This window comes from Molothrus ater, chromosome Z, assembly GCF_012460135.2.
Source record: "Molothrus ater isolate BHLD 08-10-18 breed brown headed cowbird chromosome Z, BPBGC_Mater_1.1, whole genome shotgun sequence".
Classification (NCBI taxonomy): Eukaryota; Metazoa; Chordata; class Aves; order Passeriformes; family Icteridae; genus Molothrus; species Molothrus ater.
Window position 1 is genome coordinate 11,386,854 of NC_050511.2, and position 8,745 is coordinate 11,395,598.

At 37.4% G+C, this 8,745-nt stretch overlaps 1 long non-coding RNA gene across 1 annotated transcript; it reads right to left on the reverse strand.

Moving 5' to 3' along the window:
* Positions 1-651: 651 nt before the first annotated feature.
* LOC118699396 (uncharacterized) lies at positions 652-5,521 on the reverse strand. The gene is made up of 3 exons (XR_004982069.2): positions 5,116-5,521; positions 3,773-3,924; positions 652-2,631 (listed from the first exon to the last, which is right to left on the reverse strand). It is a non-coding gene; the product is annotated as an uncharacterized LOC118699396 (long non-coding RNA).
* Positions 5,522-8,745: the final 3,224 nt, after the last annotated feature.

The window sequence follows — 8,745 nt, forward strand, 5'->3', positions numbered from 1 at the left end:
TGAAAATATTTTAAGCATCAGCTACACCAAGAATAAAGGCAAGATGATTTCCATCTTTCACCTTTCACTTCCTTCCCCTCTTCCCCTTTTCTAGTTACACCTACTTCTACCAGCCAGAAAATCCTAGAATTTTGCAGCTGTTCTTTCTGCAGGATAATTCTGATTTTGCACAGAGCTCTAGCAGAGTATGTAATCCTCACTCTGCAAAGACTTGAAACAAGATATTCTGGACTATGATCTGCTCTATATTTGGTAGCATGAATGTATCCCAGATAGTTAATCAAGCAACTATGTTAGTATACTTTATATTTCAGTGCATTTGTCATTGTTGCCCATTTGTAAAAACTGGTAGAACAGACATTTCAATAGTGTGTTACAGAACGGTTCAAACATCATGGTGCAAAACTTCATCATGCCAAATCAACAGCAACATTAATGTTATTTCACATATTGTACTTGGTAGACTAGAAGTTAAAATAGTTTCAGCAATCAAATTAGACCTATTTATGGTATTTATTCAATAAGAACTTCCTACATTAAAGTACTTATTAAAAAACAAATGCAGAATCATAATCTTATATATAAATAGCCCCATCTTTGCTGAGTCTACTATATAATTTTAACAGAAGCTTTTTGATGGTGCAGGTGCACTATTTTTAAGAGTAAATGCTCTCAGAAATCATGTTTCTTTGAGTTAATATAATTAACATTAAAAGAATATAAATGAAAACTGCGTTTGCTTCTCTTTTCTTGTTCAAGAATTGTTTGGCTTTTGACCACTTTTTATGTGGGTCTTGATGGTGTCTTTGTAACGTATAATGGCTGTTTGAATCTTGACTAGTGTTTTATTTTGTCTCCTTCTTCCTAAGCAATGTTGAATATTCAACATCTTGTATCAACCTAGTTCAAATACTAGGTTGAAACAAAAGACAACATTTGGCCCTAATACTCTACCAAATAACTCTGAAGTAATACACTACATAGATGTGAAGCAAATGTAATTAAACAAGAAGTAAAACAACCTTCCACAAAGAAAGTACAAGAGATTATCAGGCTCCAGACTTCAAAAAATTACTTTCCTTTCATTAATTTATTTTTTCTTTTTTTTTTTTTAAGTGGATCACTAAAATGTTGTGAAAGAAAAAAAATTCTCTACCTTTTGTCTACAGTTAAACCTTGACCTAAAATATTCTCAGCCACTGTACTCATAAATCACAATTTTTATATCAAGAAGTAGATGTTGTAAAATTCATTTAGAGTATCACCATAAATTCTAAATAATTTGACACCTTATCAATATACTGGTAGATTTTCAATATTTGAGGACGAACATGTATCTTTTAATTACCATCATCAGAAAATTGTACATCTTTATATGCTTTATCTGCATTAACAAATAATGTGGTGGAATAGAAGCACATTTTTAAAGAAAATGAGTTTTTGCTCAGTGGCTTATATGCATTTAAGGGCTTTCATTAAATTCCAGTTCCAGGATGGTAGATGTTTCAGGTCTGAATACAGCACAGAAACTGAGAATACCATTAGGTAATGTTACTGCAGAATAGTGAGTTTCAGATCATCAACAGTAACAAACATACAAATTATACTAATTTAAAGTGTACTACAGATACATGCAGGTAAAGCTGGAGTGGAGTAGAAAAATGTATGTATGTTTTTGTATGTAAAGTCAAGACCAGTTAAAATATATAATATATCATATAAGATATTAAAAAATATTCTATCAGAATATTGAGTATTTTGCATATTGCTTGCATCTTCTTGTCCAGATACATGAAGGGGCATTTTTTTGCCATTCTTGTTTATGTAGTGGCAATAGAACAGCTAAATAAACACAGCAGGACTTTCTCCCTTCATTAGCCACATAAAATATATATCAAATTAGTCAATAACTTTGTCAGTGTGGTTCAATACCCTGATACCTGGCCATTTCCTGTACATAAACTATAAACTCTGCTTTGGATGAGTGTTCCCATGTCTAAAGTAATGTCTTCTTCCTTTCTTACATCATCAGAATAGCTACACAGATGTACAAGATGTTATGAGACCAAACCCACTACAGATGCTCTTCTCCTGTCATTTTCCTGCTTTTGTACAATGCTCCATCTTTTCTTCACAAAAAAAGAATTACACAAAACTCCTTTACAAGGACAACTCAAATGTTGTGTCATGTACACACTTTGTCTTCAAATCTATAAATATTTTCCATGCTTGACAATATGCAAATACTCTCAACATAAAGTGATTTTTAAATAGAAACATTTTTAAGGTCTCATGAGAGTACATTGGCGTTATTTCCCTGCACGCCTCTTTTCTTTCTTCTTCTATAGACATGAACATGTAGCACAGAATCAGGAAGCCTTCACACTGGTTTTAATTAATTCATTAAACACATAACCTTCAGAAAATACTTCATCAGAAGTCTACAAAAGTAAGTAGTCATCTTTTCAGTGTCTTGAGCTCTTTGCTCTTCTTGGAAGTTCTGAGCTCTCAGCTGCTCTGCAACATGCATACGAGCTTTCTTAGCTTTTAGCATCTTGGATTTCATTTCAGAAGGCTCTGAAATCTGCTGTAGTTGCAAGTCATTCTGATGTGGTACTAAATTTTCAAATGCTAAAATTAAACATCAAGCAATGAAGAGTCAGAAATAGGAATAAACATATTAACATATGGTAATTTTAAGAACATTGTTTCAAACTGTTTTTCTGTGTTAATGTACACAGAAAAACCTATAGAAAAACCTATAAAGATGGTCAAACTGAAAATCAGCACTAGCTCCATTGAAAAGAACTTAGAGATTTGAACTTGAATGATGCCAAATTTTGCTTAGTTGTGAGAAACGAATTGCTCTGTACAGCTTCCTCTGGAAGGAAGGGGAGTGGACAGGGAGGTGCTGTGCTCTTGTTGCTGGTATCCAGTGAGGAGACAATGTGGGAATAGAACCATAGAATTGTAGAATGGCTTATGTTGGAAGAGACCTTAAAGATCACCTAGTTCCAAGCCTCCTGCCCTGGCCATGGACACCTTCAACTAGACCAGGTTGCTTAAAGTCCCAATCAGCCTGGACTTGAGCACCTTCAGTGATGGTGCATCCATAACTTCTCTGGGCAGCTCATTCAGGTACCAGCCTCACAGTAAAGAATATATTCCCAATATCTAACCTAAACCTACTCTCCATCAGTTTGAAGCCACTGCCCCTTGTCCTGTCTTGTCCAACTCCATGTGGTCTTGGGTAACCAAAACATGATTGTATTGCTTAACTATCTGTGCCCCAAAAAACCCTTACTGTTTCTTTATGATCCAGCGCCGCAGCCAGAATGGGAATCCTGAGGTGGGGGAAGAGGGGTATTGTTTATATCCCTTTTTAATGTGGAGACTGGAAGCAGGGAGTGCTCTCTTTCGTGGAAGCATTGGTAGAAGGCGAAGGCTCTGCTTTGGAGTGGGTTGCTTCAGGTGGTTGGGGTTCTTTTTCTGGGCTTGCAACAGCAGCCACTCAGAAAAGTCTATTTCACAAACAAAAACTATTTGGGGGTGAATTTTTCAAACCCTATGGGCAGCATGGAGCTTGAGCCAGTCTCTGGGGCCAGGTCAGTGCCAACAGGCCAGTTCTTTCCCCTGGACACACCAGCTGCTTGGCAGACAGCAGCACCAAGCTGCTGGTGCACGTGGCAGGAGGAGGCAGTGGGTGGCAGAGCTGGCCCCACACAAGCCAGGAAGTCTTCATCTGCCATTAGAACTGCTCTGTATCTCCTACCTTCTCATCAGGGTTTGCCGCCATCCACTGTCTCCTGGTCCGTGTTGTTGCCTGCAAAGGCCGCCATCTTGGGGGGAGGGTTTGCAAAGGCCGCCATCTTGGGGGAAGGGTTTGCCACCATCTTTTCCCTTTCTCTCCCCACACAGAGTCACCTGCAGCAGACACCATCCCAAAAAAGACATTTCCAGCATTTTGGGTATCTCTTGGTTCTCAGAAAATATGTTTTGGAAATTTTGTATCTAGTGATTACTTACTGGTTTTTGCCTGTTGCAGTTTCATTTGTTAGCAAACTGTCATTTTTTTTCCACTTACACCTGCTCATCTTTGTTTTCTCCTTATTTGTGGAAAGGGATTAGTTAAACTTATAAAGGGGGCAACTCATTTTAGAGTGTTCCCATTTAGACTGTCTTAAACCAAGACACATGCTCTTGTAAATAGCTGCTCTTCATTTTTCTAGTAGGCTCCCCTCAGGTACTGGAAGAACACAATTAGGTTGCCCTGAAGCCTTTTGTCCTCCAGGCTGAATAAACTCAATTCTCTCAGCCTTTTCACTCAGTAGAGGTGCTCCAGTCCTCTAATAATCTTGGTGCCTCCTCTGGGCTCTCTCCAGCAGGTCCCTGTCCCTCCTGTGCTGGCAGCCCAGCTCTGGATGCAGTGCTCCAGGTGGGTCTCAGCAGAGCAGAGCAGAGGGGCAGAATCCCCTCCCTGCCCTGCTGCCCACGGGGCTCTGGATGCAGCCCAGGACACGTTTGGCTCTCTGGGCTGTGAGTGCCATGGCTGGGCCATGTGCAGCCTCTCACCCACAGCACCCCCAAGGCCTTCTGGGCAGGGCTGCTCTGGGCCTGTTCATTCCCAAACTGCCCTGATTCCAGGGGTTGCCCCACCCCAGATGCAGCCACCAGCACTTGGTCTTGTTAAACCTCATGAGATTCCCATAGGCCCATTCCTCCAGATTGTCCAAGTATCTGGATGGCATGCTTCAGGTGTATCAAAACCACCTGTGTTTGGTGTCATCTGCAAACTTGCTGAGGGTTCACTTGATCCCTTTCTATGTCATTAATGAAGATATTAAATTACACTTGCCCCACTATGGACCCCTGAGGGACACCACTTGTCACTGATGTCCATCAGTTGTCCACTGGATGTGACTGTCAAATCCATTCCTTACCTACCAAACAGTCCACACCTCAAACCCATGTCTCTCCAATTCCAAGAGGATGTGTGGGGGATCATGTCAAAGGCTTTACAGAAGTTCAGATAAATAAAATTTGTAACCCATCCCTCATCCACTGATGCGGTCACTCCATCATGGAAAGTCAACAGTTTGGTCAGACAGGACTTACCCTTGGTGACTCTGTGCTGGTTGTCCCAAATCACTTCTCTGTCATCCAAGTGCCTCAGCACAATTGCTAGGAGAATCTGTTCCATGATCTTCCTAGGCACAGAGGTCAGGCTGACAGGTTAGCAGTTTCCAGGATTGTTCTTTCTTCTCTTTTTAAAAATGGGTTCCGTTTTTCCAGTTGTTTGGAACATCAACTGACTGCCATAACCTTTCAAATATCATGGAGAGCAACTTGGGAACTTCATCAGTGAATATCTTCAGGACTCTGGGATGCACATCATCAGGTCCAATGGATTATGAAGACTTCACTCATATCCAGTGGGATTCCCAGCCTTCTTTTCATCTTTTCATCTCTTCATCTCTTTTCAATCTTCCCCCATGACCAGCATAAAAATAATGTGAGAAACTTGTTCATCCAGCTGAACTTAAGTCTTGGAGCTAAACTCTGAATGAGACTCTTAGTTAGACTTTCTTCATATAAAATACTAACAAAACACTGAGGATGGGGGGAAATTATATATTGTAGGGAGGAAATACAAGCTTTAATGTCAACATACTTTTTATTGTTTATGTGTGAGAGTCTTCAAAGAATACAGAAGCTAGAAAGAGAAGTTCAAATGAGGATCTTAAAAATCACTGCTAAGCAACAGCCTGATAATTTAACTTTCCTTAGTCTACTTCTTACAATATATTTTACTGTGGGATCTGGGATCTTAGTATGAATATTAAGAAAATAAAAACTGAGAGTGTCGACAGAACACTTCATTCCCTATGGAAAGCAATCTAGCTTTGCTGACAAATTTTATTAATAATTTTTGGCAACTTCAATTTTACTTCTCTAATAACATTTATAACCTGGCATATGGAATGCACACAACTGTGATGAAACAGCAGCCCTGTTGTTACTATCTGGAGACTGGATAAAGACAAGACAGAGTAAAATTGTGTCTGAAAGGAGCAGTTCAGGGAACGTGGAAAGCATAACGAGTCTGTAAGTTCATGTTTACTAATATTTGCTAATTGTAACCAAGTAAAATAAATCCAACTAGCAAGCACACAATATACTGACACATATTTATCATATGTAAAAAAAAAGCTTTTTCTTCTAATCACAGTATTTCAGATTTTTACTTACATTAAAAATTGTATTATTAAGTAAACTGTTTATTACAAAATGGCATACATCATACCTTCCATAATTTAAATATTATTTAAGTTTTGTTCATCCATTTGATATTCCTAACATCCTTTCACTGATATGTGGAAAGAAATCGTAAGTGCTTGCAGTTTTAACTTCCCTTGTCAATCAGGCCAAGGTCAGGGACCTAGATACTCCTGAAATTAAACAGATGAGGGACCAAGGGAAAAGCAAAGTATTTACAGTTTCAAATCCAAGGGGTGATGAGAGAAATGCTCTTTTTTTCTGAGAAATTCTTGTAATTACTTTGCTTTCAACAGAAGACCAATTTCCTTACTGAAGATATGGTACAATTTTTGTGAGAGATGGACAAATTGAACATGCTGGCAGACTGTCTGAATTTTGCTTTCTGAAGTGCTTTTGAAGAGAAATGATGGCTTTTTCATTATGGCAATGACATAGAGGATTTTTTGAGTATGTGTAATTACAAAAATTCAAGGGCTTGTAATTATATATCTATTTATACTGAAAATTCTTCTAATTTGATTTTTTTTTTCTATTTCTATCATGATCTAATGTCTTGTTTTGATGTTTATTCCTGTTACTAAAAAGAACAAAAATACAATCAAAACTCCTTCTCTGAATGCCCTTGTTTTGAACTGAATATAAAAAGCAAATCAAAATTATTTCCAGGAGGGTATAGCCAAAGAGGCCAACATAAAAGGAAACTTCCTGCTTGAAGGTGATGGAAAAGGAGAGCTTAATGCATCCAGAACTGGGCTAAAATCTAAGCTGTCTTTCCAAGATATTCTAAGTTTGAAACAACAAAACAGTAACAGTGTGTTTAGTTCATCATTACTTCAAATCTGAAGTATTGTCAAGCATGTAAAAGAAGACTGAGAAATGGCTTCTACAATACCTAGAAAATTAAAGAAGGTTTAAAGTAGGAAATTAAGAAATATTTACAAAACAAACAAAAAAAATCCTGCCATTTCCTCCAACATTTTGTACAGATCTCTTATTATTTAATATTGGAAATCCTATAACTTCATAATCTTCTCAGTCTTTATGATCTATTGCATAAGCGCATTTCTTTTTGCATCTACAAAAATAAATTGTCCCTACTACTATGTATGATGCAAATTGTAACCTCCTCCCACAAAAAATATATCAATCCATAAACATGTCATATTTATACCTATGTGGCTTTCCACTCTGACTCTGGGATTCAGACTTAATTACTTCTCTTTAACTTTTGCATTGCACTTTTTCATTCTCACAGTGATCAAGTATGGTGTGTGTATTTTTTAGATATACTCAATTTTAAGACAATAATATAATAAAGTTTATATTGTACTGGTGGACTGGTGAAAATGATGGACAAACAAAGAAGTAAAGAGCAATAGAAATTACTTACTTGTATTGTTCTGCAGATATAGGAGGATTCAGTTTATTAGTTGATTAAGAATAGAGTTGCATGGTAACTCATGGTAAACATGGCATGGTAAGTAAAAAAAATACTACCAAATGTATGAAAACATATACAAAGCACAGTACAAGAAATGCAATGCAGGAAGCAAAATGGCTGGCTATAAATTACTTTAATAACATTAGAATATAAAAACATGGTGAAAGAAAACAATAAATGAAAAGCTTATTGGTCAGTACACAAAACAGAAAAACTGCTTGCTGCAACAGAGGAGTAGTGTTAAACACTAAAACGCCTGAATGAAATCAGATAAATGAGTTCACTGGATTAATAAGGAAAATAGGATCAGTATGGATTGGGATTTCTCACCTAAGTAGGAAAGCACAGGATTTTTAAGACTGTAATACTGACAGCGAACCTAGGATGGTGACTGTGCCTGTGACATATTGTGGGAGACCATGAAACCTAAGAGCAAGAAGCAAACAATGACGTAAAGCAGGGGTGCATTGTGAGGTAAAAGTTACGATATTAAAATGTATTATTTCAGAGACTCCAGTCAGGAAACCGACAAGCAAAGGAAAAGTTCTTGAGTCAGTCCTCAGTAAAGTACCGGACATGATCAAAATTCATGTGATTAAGGAACTAATCTGAAACTGTGTCCATCATATTCTTTACTTCATGTCCAACACAAAAAAAATTTATATATTCACCAATTTAGGGTTTCATTTTAAGACAAAAATTAACCAACTGAGTGACCTTGTTAAAATATTTTGGCTTATGAGTGTCATGAAGACTTTTCAGTGGCACCATGAGAGGCTGTCAGAAAACAAACACAAAGAGCTTTCTTTACAGAAGATATATTGGAAAATCTGTTTCAAATGCACGTAACAGTAGAAGATCTGGAACAGAATAACAAAATTAACTATTGCAAATTGCTAAAATTAAATGAAAAGGACTCAGTAGTTTTGAAGGGACACACCTCCAAAGTCACTAAATTATTTGTATTGATGTGCAACCCATCTTAATTGCAGCATTTTCCAAAGCAGGTGCACATGCCTAGGTTC